Source organism: Haliotis rufescens, unplaced genomic scaffold (genome assembly GCF_023055435.1).
Source record: "Haliotis rufescens isolate VD_foot unplaced genomic scaffold, xgHalRufe1.0.p SCAF_27, whole genome shotgun sequence".
NCBI lineage: Eukaryota > Metazoa > Mollusca > Gastropoda > Lepetellida > Haliotidae > Haliotis > Haliotis rufescens.
Window position 1 is genome coordinate 6,749,011 of NW_025963968.1, and position 12,088 is coordinate 6,761,098.

Sequence of the window (12,088 nt, forward strand, 5' to 3'; positions counted from 1 at the left end):
TCATCCAAAACTCTGAGAAAAGTTTGGCAATATTCTAAATCTGAGCTGCCGAGACGTATTTGGTCCTAAAAAGTTTTTGAAGGGAAGTTCGTGCAGCATAAAAACTTGCCGGCTCCCATGAAGAAACGAAGGGCAATCCTGGGCAATCTAACAATCTAACGCCATCCGTGAGCCAGACAAGCTTTGGACACGGGTAAGAAGTGTCGGCACAGTTGTTATCTTGGAAACCAGAATCAACGATTCCTTTATCAACGTGGTAAAAGTACGACTAGAACTGATAGCCTTTACTTGTGATGGACTTGTTTACATCTACAAAGATACTGTTAATGTGTTTTGCCACGACAAGGATGTTTTCGAAAAGAATTGTGTTGAGAATTATTTCCCGCCAAATGGAGATGATCATGTTGACAATATAATTTGGTTGTTTAATATCATTATGTCAAACTTGAGGATCAGTGGTGAGACAACACGGATGGAGAAGTACACACGTACGTGGTTATAGCGCAAAGCACAAATCGCTACCTGAAACATGTGTTCGACAGTAAGACTGGACTGGACTGGACTGCTATTTGTGTCCCACGTATCTTTTGTGCCTCTTCTGTGGGTTTCAAGTATTTGGAAGATATCACCGAACAAAGGGAGTATTTTACCGAAATATTTAAAATGTGTTCATATATTTAATTGTAATTCCGACAGAATCATACGTGGCTGTTCACCCAAGCGTACACTCCGCATACGTTTTGTGAAATTCCTTCATATTGTATTTCTTTGATGTTTGTTGCATGTGTGTCAGTATCAACCTGCCCTGTATGAAATAGCGTGCCATATTGCAATAAGTAAGCCGATATCATCTAATTTAATCTAAAAGAATTAAAGCATTGATAGAATTTTTGGAAAATTCAACAATTCTCTCTCTGAAACTGTTACTCAATACGAATACACAAATGACCAGAAATATAGATAACACAAGGCCTCATGATATGAGCTAAAGCTATATGGGATGACAAGGGAGAAAAACCCACAAACTATGTTTAGAATCACAACAATGTCCTAACAAATCATTTGTAGGATTGGAAAGCAGTAAAGTGATGCTTATATGTTAATCTAGAAAACTTGTTTAAAGAATATGATATCCCTAAATTAAGCAAAATAGATTTATCAGCATTGGAAGGTGAATTACAATTGAGGAAGTACAGGCTGCTTAAAAATGTTTAAAGAATGACAAGAGCAAAGTCCCGATGACTGCTGAATTCTTAAGAAAAAAATGTGGATGACACAGGCAAATATCTAATAAGATCGTTAAACTTGGCACATAGAAGTGATGAACTTTCCATATCTTTAAAGCGAGGGCTTGTTTATCAAAAGGCAACAAACCAAAACAGTACTTAAGAATTTGGCGACCGACACAATTGACTTAATGGAATATACAGAAACATATCAAATCCCTGGTTATGTACTACATGCGAGATTCTCAGGTGTAAAAGTCAATATTGATAAAACATGACTCATATTGACAGGATCTAAGAAACTATCGAGAGAAAAAAAAACTAAACTGGAAACTAAATTGGGACCAAAGATCTTTCGACCTTCTTAGCCTAAAATATACCTTAAATCTTGACGATATGATTGATGAAATTACCAAGAAAAAATAAGAGAGTGTATAACATTAATGTCTATATGGTCACCCCGTAACCTTATTCCGTTGGGTAGAAATATTTTTTTTAAAATGATTATGATTCTCAAACTAAATCATCTGTTTTGCTCTCTTTCGAAACCTAATCATCAGTTATAACAGACTTTCAGAAAAAGTGTTTTCTATTTATTTAGAATTTTAAACCTGACAAAATTAAGAAGAACAGGATAATATGTGATAAAAATGACGAGGGATTTAATGTGCCTAAGATCAGTGGAGTAATTCAAGCCCAAAACTTGTCTATGTTTAGACGATATAGCAAAAATGCGAGGATGCGAAAAATAATTACATAAAAAGGATTTCCGAGGCGATACTTAAGACTAAGATGGTGGTTCCATATGCATGTTTACTAAGATGACGAGACCCGTGAAGATTCCGGGATAGAATAGGTCTTCAGCAACCAGTATATGCATGTTTACTAAGATGACTAGAACCGTGAAGATTCCGGGGTAGAATAGGTCTTCAGCAACCAATGCTTGCCGTAAAGGGCGACTATGCTTGTCGAAAAAGGCGACTGACGGGATCGGGTGGTCAGGCTCGCTGACTTGGTTGATGCATGTCATCGATCCAAATTGCGTGGATCGACGCTCATGATATTAATCACTGGATTGTCTGGTCCAGACTCGATTATTTACAGACCGCCGTCATATGGCTGAAGTATTGCTGAGTGCGGCGTAAAACAACAAACAAAACAAAAGATGACAATCCTGTCACAATCCTGAATAAAGACCACTTCATTTTCGTTACTCTACCTTTTGAAATTGTATATTGGTGCATAGTATTGGTATGATGTACTCCCATTCGTCAGATACCCCAATTGTCAGACAGTTTAAAATCACACATGTTGTGGTTGATTAACCTTATTACCAAAAGCTGTTACCCACAAGAAAAATGGGCTAAATGGGCTAGTCCCACTCATACCCAAGTTGTCTGATACTGTACTATAGAAATAAGACGAAAGAGATAAATTGATTTTGCTTTGTATAATTTTATTTATTTCATATTTTTCAGCACATAAATATAGCACGTTTGTATATATAAACCAAAGCACTCAAAACACAAGAATATGACTTCAGAAGACACACAAAGTAAGTGTCTACGTGAAAGCTAGCTGAGCCTTACAAGTTTCCCAACAGCGTCCATATGTTCTCCAACCATTCTTTCATTCTGTCACAACGCGTGTTTATTTTGCTATAGATTATTGTATGGGGAGAAGAAGCAGCACCAAAGTTAAACTGTACGACCTTTATCTCGTCAGTTGTTGATTCCACAGCGGTATGCTAAACATAGAGTCATCATCCACCCAGTTAGTAGCAACGTAATCGTTGAACCTCACAGAAGACGGCACATTTGGACAAGTATGCATGGCCTCTATCCACACATCTTGGATTTGATAGGAAGGCAGAGACACGAAGAATTCATTTCTCAACCTGGACCATCCCGATAACTGTCCACTAGTCCAAGGACCTGGACCATTCGCCAGATAGCTTGTGCATAGTGGAAAAAACATTCCCTCACTTCTGCATCAGGGAATTATGATAGCTACCATCTCAAAATGTGTGGGGTTGGTTTAGGATGCGCTGAACATCTTGAGAAGAACGAGAAGACGGCGGGATGAAGCAATAATGCGACTTGGCATCAGGTCATATACTAAGGGATAGGATAAGGGTTCACATCTGGCATAGAGAACGTACAGTTGGTTCCAGAAGTCAGGACAGGTCGTGAATGTCCCATCCTTTTAGACGACTGACGCTGGCTGGAGAGCTCGCAGATGTACATCAGTTGAAAAGACAACCATCCTGTCATCATCACGATCAGAAAACAGCAAGAACGTTTCGCCGTCCAGTGTTTCTGTCCTCACCTCTTCCAGTTCAACCTTAGCTAGGGTCAGCGGCAATCTGAGAATGGTGTGGCTTCTGTGTATGGAAGGTGCGCTGCCAAGGGTGGAGTAGGATGGAAATGAAAGTGCGTCCTGCTGGCAGTACTTAAGAACTTCATCGTGGTAGAGGGCTGGTATGGGCACTGTTGGTTCCCCTCGGGCTCGTTTCCTCATGATGGCCAATATATGGAAGGAGTGAAAAGTTCAGTTTGGATAAATTGTTATAGCATTGAGCATAAAAAGTCAGCTGACACACAAAACAGGGTAAATGACTCTGAGAACCACTTTGACCACAGATACGTGTGATCAGTGTATAACCCCCCAAAATGGTATTAATCTTACCTCAAACAATAAATATATGCAGTTAGAAAAGACAGAATGATAACAGATATAAGAAAACAATTATTCTATTTCCACTTATAGTTTCTATATTGAACCCCATTATACTTGAATACGTTGGCTAACTCTCTTATTGCAACAGTCAAGTTAAGCAAATATTTTTTTCAAAAGGACGGCATGTAGAAATCGGCAAAGAGGTACACTGTATATCCTGCTTATTAGATTTTTAATTCGCCATAAACACCAAAGTTTTTTAGTTAACCGCAACAAAACATCTACATTTGTCCTTCACCCGTTTTTGAAGTTTTGGAATTTTCAAAGAAAAACGAGAGGAGAGAAAATTTTCAAAAGACAGAGAGAGCTAAAACTGAAGGAATTGGAATTTCAAAAAGAAATAGAGGAGAGAGAAGTCAACTGTATAATAGAAATAATTCCTCTCAACATGATCAAGTTTCATTTGAATGGATTAAAATGTCAGATTAGTTTCTTCTTTTCGTGAGGGCGGTCGGGTAGGCTAGTGCTTAATGCGTTCGATCGTCACGCAGAAGACCTGGGTTCGATTCCCGACATGGGTACAATGTGTAGCCCATTTCTGGTGCTCCCAACCGTGATATTGCTGGACTATTGCTAAAGGCGGCGTAAAACTATATTCACTCACTCATTTTCAAGAAAAGGGAGTTCTATTTGTTCTATTTGGAAACGTCACAATACGTTTGAAACACATTTGCAAAGTGTGCCTTTAAATCCCATACAAGCATACGGAGAGCCCGTCGGCAGGATAAGTATTGATTGTGTTGGTCAATTGCCCAAAACAATGTCTGGTTAATCAGTATCTGTTAACTGTCATGACTGTTCAAACCAGATTCTCAGAAGTAATTCTATTTAGGTAAATTACTGCGCAAGTCATCTTTAAGGCGCCGGACATGTTTTCACCAAGGGTGGCTTACCCAAAGAAGTTCAGTCTGATTAAGGGTATAATTTCATGTTAGGGTTAAGAATATGCGAGGAACATATTATTCAAGAAAAAATATTCTAAATTTTATAAAAAAAAGACGTTCTTCAGTTTTTAAATTAAGTTTTAAACATTACATACCATTTACATGTTGGTGATAATATCTGAATAAACTGATAAATTACCAAATTAATTGGAAAATATTGTACTGGAAATTATTGTCGATAGGATTTTGAAATAACGACATGTTCAATTGTACATGACAACATGCACTACAATATTATAATTAAGAGCATGTGTGGCAGTAAAATGTAAAGACGATACAAATTCAAATCTGAGGTCACAAAGATCTACGAGTACATTGAAAACGATGTGGTGTGGTAGCCTAATGGTTAAAGCGTTCTCTCTTCACGGCAAAGACCCGAGGTTCGATTCCCCTCATGGGTACAATGTGTGAAGCCCATTTCTGGTGTCCCCCACCTTGATATTGCTGGAATCTTGCTAAAAGCGGCGTAAAACCATCCTCACTCATTACACGGAAAGCATATTACCCTTTTAATGCTTAATGTCCTCGTTTATCCTCATCTCTCAGGCAGACATTTCAAACAACGTTTTACTTCTTCGACACGTATCCACACCGCAGTCAGTATATATGTGAGCGGAGAGTGTACAATTATTATACCAAACTGTCGTATCTCCCATGTTTCACAGAGAAGCCTAATTACGCAACGCTGATCTTGATCATAAGCTATACAGAAGACTGTCAAAGGTGAACATTATTGTGTACATAATGGATAATTCCATCCTGGTTTCTTGAAATGTCATCTGTTTTAACTGGAACTTCCAGCCTTCCTATTAACACCTACCAGAAGTTACATTTGATGAGTGGCGGTAGGTTCTGGTATGCAGACAAGATAATATTATTTTACAACATCCCCTGCCATTTCCGATGTCATTCCAGTGACCTTTAGCATTCAGTGTAGGCCGAGAACTCCCCACAGACATGGCGATAAGTGTGGTGTATCTGAATGTGCTCTTAGCTGGATGACAGTAATTTTAGTAAGTCGAGAACGTCGGGCTTAAATGTAGTTGTCGGAAATGACAAGGAACCATAAAGTAAACGGTTTTTACATTTGAACAAATCAGGCCAAGATGTGTCATATAGGACGTCTGCTTTTGTCTTGGTGATGTGATCACAATACACGAGGCAATATGAACGGTAGGGATTATAATTACATGTGGAAAGTTTGTTTGGATATCATACGCAAAGGAAAGAGCTACAGTTTTACTGTTATCATTTTCTTATTTATTGCAATAAATAATGAAGTACACGGGGGCATATGTCTGTGTTGAGGATATTTCTACATATGACGCTGCAGTGACAAAAATTATGTTACATGCAAGTCTCTATATATTTTGACCATATGTTTCCATGTTTTTTTTCAGATGAACAATTGACTCGCCTTTGCATGTGTTAGTGGCGGGTTCAACCGCTGGGAGAGGGTACGCTCACCTTTTCGAGAACACCTTGCTTCATCGCTATTCGTTAATACAAGAACAGTTTGTATATATATTGAGTTACTTTAGGGGCGTAATGTAGATAAGACCCCGTCATAGGTACGACTTGTACCAGTTCGCGGACATCTGTGTCATTACTTATATGACTATGTTGGTTTACCAGTGTTTTTTCCCCCAAACAGTTATAATTCTGTTACATTAACACAAAGCTGCATATTTTGTCGAAACGGCGTTTAGTAAGCATTGATGATTACTGACTGTTTCGTGTCTTCACTGCCTCCCTTTGGTAGAATGAGGAATACATTGCATGTTACACATATACATTTTATATGTTGACAATTAGCTTCCTGTTTGGCGTTGGCTGTTTCACTTACGTGCTTAGACATACTACCATACAAATAGGAACCATGTTCACGACTTTGTGACCTATCTACCGTGACACGAGTTGGTTATAAACAGATTGGTGAATATCCGTTGGCTTGTTGAGATGACAGGCATAGAAAATCCTTGACACCAGACAGTACAACTGGGTCAACATTGAGATGGAAACAATATGCACATAGACTGAGGTACAGCAACACGAAGACATATGCCCCTGAAGACGGTTGTTTTTCAGTTTGGTTGTGTGATTGTACAATGCATTTGTAGCAAATATTGTGATAAAAACATTTAACGTAAAACCCAATTCAAAGCAAAAACATGTGATAGTTTGTTTCAAGCTAATAAGCTAATTCTCCTTCTTGATTAATGGAATAGAGGATGGTGCGTTTGATGAGATAAGGACACAGTTTTCCGTTAAAACATTCTTAAGAACACTTATTGGTCGTTCACCTAAACACCTTGCTCTAGTTTTGTCTTTTAAGACTTTATCACATGATATCGTATTAACCTTACTTAAAACTATTGAGTGAACCACGGCGGTCCCCGATATGGTAACACCCTCGGTATGGTAACAATTTACTTACAGTGAAGGCAAATTAAATTTCCAAGTTTTCGTCAAAATTTCTTTTGTTTTGTTGTTTAACGGCGCACTCAGCAATATTCCAGCTATATGAGGGCGGTCTGTAAATAATCGAGTCAGACAATCCAGTGATTGACACCATGCGCATCGATCCACGCAATTGGGATCGAGAATCTACTTCTAGTCATCATTGGGTTTCAAGCGAAGACCAGAGCGGCTGTCCAAGGTCACACAGAAGATGATTAGCAAACAGTTTCAGGACCATTTAAATTAGGATTGCCCTAATGGCTTCAGCAAGTTCAAAGTTTAGACCAACGTTTCTTTGTTTGGCTACATTCCGTCGGCCATGACTGGACGAGGTAGTGAATTCTGATCTATACATAGATCTTATTAGGTGGAGATGATGTTAACAGCAAGGTCCAGATCTACTGGATGGAAACACTACGATTGAGGAGTGAATACTAAGTGCATCTCCATTAAGGGTATACCAAAGTAGAAGTAGCACACTTCCTCTTGATTCATTATTAATTATATGGAAAGGACTGGCCGAGGTTACGTTGAACTATGTAAAAACTATCATTCTCTAAATCCCCATTTATTTGAAACAATTCACATCTAGTCCATATCAAGGATAATGGATGGGATGAATATATTTTGGAAGCCACCCCCAGCAGATTGGCAAGTTATTCAACCTTTGGGTCTCCCTTGCCATCTATATAGCTATTTCCAATGGCCAACAACCGCACAGCCCTGTCCTGGCGACACATTGCATTAGTCCTGCATTGATCTTTGTTGACGATACACTTACGGTTTGCGATTTCCGGATACAAGTTCATGTTGCAGAAGAGTAGCTGCACATTACAGATGCGATGATGATAACGAACTCGCCCACCTACTCAATTAATGTAATAGTATGGATATAAGTCTTCGAGTTGGCCTCAAACAGTTATCATAGAGCAAACTACAACACAGCAGTTCGACCGCTGTTTTATTGTATTATTAAGCTAACAATATCTAAATGCATATGTATCCTTTACAAATACATGATGTGAATCAGAAAATACATGAAACATGAATGGGTTATTTCATTTGATTTGAACATGAAGTCATGTGACGTATGCTCATCATATGAAATTACGTAGAAGACGATTAAGGAAGTACAAGACAACGTATATAAAGCGTGGCAAACAGACACACTCTCTCTAGCATCGTCAAACTTCCTTTCAAACAGTCCTCGATACTCAACGTTTAACCCATATTCTGTAACTATTCGATAACGGTACAGGGAATGTGCTTAGTAAACACACAACTAAATGTCTACATAGATACCTCACCTATCAATTACATAAGCAGTATGCAAAATGTTAAATTGCATCATCAAATCAAGAAGTACATGTTTGATGGAAATTACAAATAATTCGTAATTTGATAAGCTATACCCGGGCAAGCGTATTTAATAGTTACTTTTGATTTCAATCGTTTTGTTTGTCTGATTAATAAACTGCAAACATATTTTAATGTCATTTCGAAATTCCAACTGTATGCATTCCCTTCTAACAAAAACAGTAAGAATCTTACGTCTGTTTTGATTCTCTACATCACAATGGCTATCGTTGTTTCATTGCAGCAGATCAGATATTATTTATACAAAGCGTGAAACATGAACTCGGGTAAGTGACATTTTGTGGGAGATATATAAAGCATAAAATCCCTCCTCTTATCATCATGTCCGGTTTCCTCAGGAACTTAATAGCACATTTCAGTAGTTGATATCTTAGCTTGAAGTAAAACGCAATATCATTCAAGTGCTTGGATATTGTTCCATTGTGAACATTCAATTCAGCTTTAAGATTCTCAAACAAAGTTCAAGGCGTAAATAAATATGACAAGATTTTATTGAACCAATTCCATTGGTTTGAGAATATACATAAATAGTCAGCATCACACTGCAGGTGATAATGACTCAATAATAGCTGATACCTGAAACAAAAACATAGTAGAATAAAGTTGGGATGTATGGATAAGTCACAACGAAGTCTTGAAACTAGCGGCATGTTAAACTATACCAAATATAAGAGAAAGCAGAGAATAGTTTTAAAGATGTTTTGTAAATGTCATCAGCTTTGTCGCGTATAATAATAATACCACATAGGTAAATTATATCATTTTGCAAACGTGACTGTTGGTATATAGTCGCATACGGATAAACAAGTAGTATATATTGTGAAATACCTTTTCCCAATCCGATTCCGTATCCTCCCATTCCGTAGAGACCACCATAGCCTCCAAGTCCTCCGTACAGACCTCCCATGCCGTATCCGTATTTGCCTCCGTATAGACCTCCCATGCCTCCGTATAGACCTCCCACGCCTCCGTATAGACCTCCCATGCCTCCGTACAGACCTCCATAGCCTCCGTACAGACCTCCAAGGCCTCCGTACAATCCACCCATTCCGTAGCCAATTCCGCCCAGTCCTCCTTTCAACCCGCCAATTCCACCATACAGACCGGTAGGCTCGGCAAAGGCGGTAACAGCCAGGCAGGCAACAAGAGCGGCGACTATCTTCATCATTTTGAGTATCTATTGAGTAACGTGAAAATCATTGTCAAGAAACGGAGATGGAATGTTATCGTTACTCATCTGGTAAATTCAGTTCACACCACTCATTGTGAATTATGTTATGAGTTTACTTTCATATGCACTCATAAAGTTCCCAATTTACAAGAACGTTTTATGTTACATATTCGTACTTTTATGAATTGGCTCAACATAAAGATTGAAAACAGCCAGATGCGCAGCACATGAATCAAACATTAAAAGTAAACATATATATCACAAGCAAACCTTTAAATAGTACTAACAGTTTGGTCTTTACTCGTATCTGTGTCTCAACGGCAGGTGAAGATAAGATATGATGGAACAGTTTCCCCCGTCCATTATATATACCATTTGTGAATTATACGTGATTGATTTACCTTGGGCTGGCCACTTACAGGTAAGTAACGCACCTCAGCGTAATGGTGTAAAGTAAGCATTCTTTTCACAACAAAGGGCCCGAGGTTATCACCCTACGGGTACACATGCGAGCTGGTATACATGAAAATCGATTAAGGAAGTACAAGACTCTCAACCAGTCCTCGATCCTCAACGTTTAACCTATATTAAGTACGATCAAATAGTGATAGTACCAGATGTTCCCCAAAAGATGAGCACCCGTCACAAACACATGCAAAGGCAAGTCATTTGCTCACCGTAAACACCGGTGTTACCCGTAACATATTCAAGGTGAAACTTTTTCAAATATTGAGCACACCAACCAAAGGTTTGGAGCATTCAAAATGTCTGTGAAAGGTGGCCTTTCCCTTATCTTTATCATTCTACAAACGTTCATGAAAAGCACTGTGATTGATAGATGCTTCTACGAAATTCGTGACAGATTTACACAATGCTAATAAGAAAACACTTCCGTTCCTTTGATACGTGTATATGAATGAAAGCAAACATATTGTCCCTTTTCGTCAATAGTGTTGATGATAACAAGTGATTTATAACTTCCTTCCTTGGTGTTACACATTTGAACTGATATACAACATCAGTAATCACGTACAATCTTGTTTTCACTGTTATTTATTAAGGTTCCAATAATAATATATCTTCCAATTTTGAGATGGTTACTATGTAGAAAAAGTCTTGCTTTTTCTGTATTATATGGCAAACATATATTCTATAACCTTGCTTAATCCAAGCATTTGAGATATTGTTGTGTCATAAGATAAACCTGTCAATTCGCCAACCCTAGTAGTAGAAGTAGCGGCAGTAGAAGGTGTTTATTTTGTTCTTGTTGTAGTGGTGGTCGTAGTAGCAATAGTAGTAGTGGTAGAAGTGGTAGAAGTGGTAGTAGTAGTAGGAGGAGGAGGTGGTTATGTCTTATTATTGTTAGTAGTAGTAGTAATAGTTGCAGCAGCAGTAGCAACAATAGTAGCGGTAGTAGTAGTGGTAGTAGTAGTAGCAGCAGCAATAGTAGTAGTAGTACTAGTAGTAGTAACATCAGCAACAGTAGTAGTAGTTGTAGCAGGAACACCAACAGCAGTAGTAGTAGCAGCAGCAGTACCAACACCAGTAGCAGTAGCCGCAGTAATCGAGGGACAACAGCAGCAATATTAATACTAGCAGAAGCAGCAGCAGCAACAGTAGTGGTAATAGTGTGTCGTAGCGGCAGCAGAAGTAGTAGTTGTAGTAATTGTAGCAGAGACAGTAGTAGTAATAGTAGTAACAACAGCAGCAGTAGTATCAATCGTAGTAGTAGTAGTAGCAATAGCAGCAGTAGCAGAAATCGTAGTAGTAGAAGTAGTAGTAGTAGTAGTAGTACTAGTAGTAGTAACATCAGCAACAGTAGTAGTAGTTGTAGCAGCAGCACCAACAGTAGTAGTAGTAGTAGTAGTAACAGTAGCAGCAGCAAATCTAGTAGTTGTAGTAATTGTAGCAACAGCAGCAGAAGTAGCAATCGTAAAAGTAGTACTAGTAGTAGAAGTAGCAACAACAACAGCAGTAGTACAAGTAGTAGCATTAGTAGTGGTAGTGGTAGTAGTAGTAGTTGCAGTAGAAGTAGCAGCAGTTGAAGTACAGCCAGTGCGTATATTGTTGTAGTGTGAGTGAGTGAGTGAGTTGGATTCAACCAACCTTTGAAAGTAGTAGTAGTAGTTGTTTTAATAGGTGCATTATTCTTATAAGAAGTAGTAGTAGCA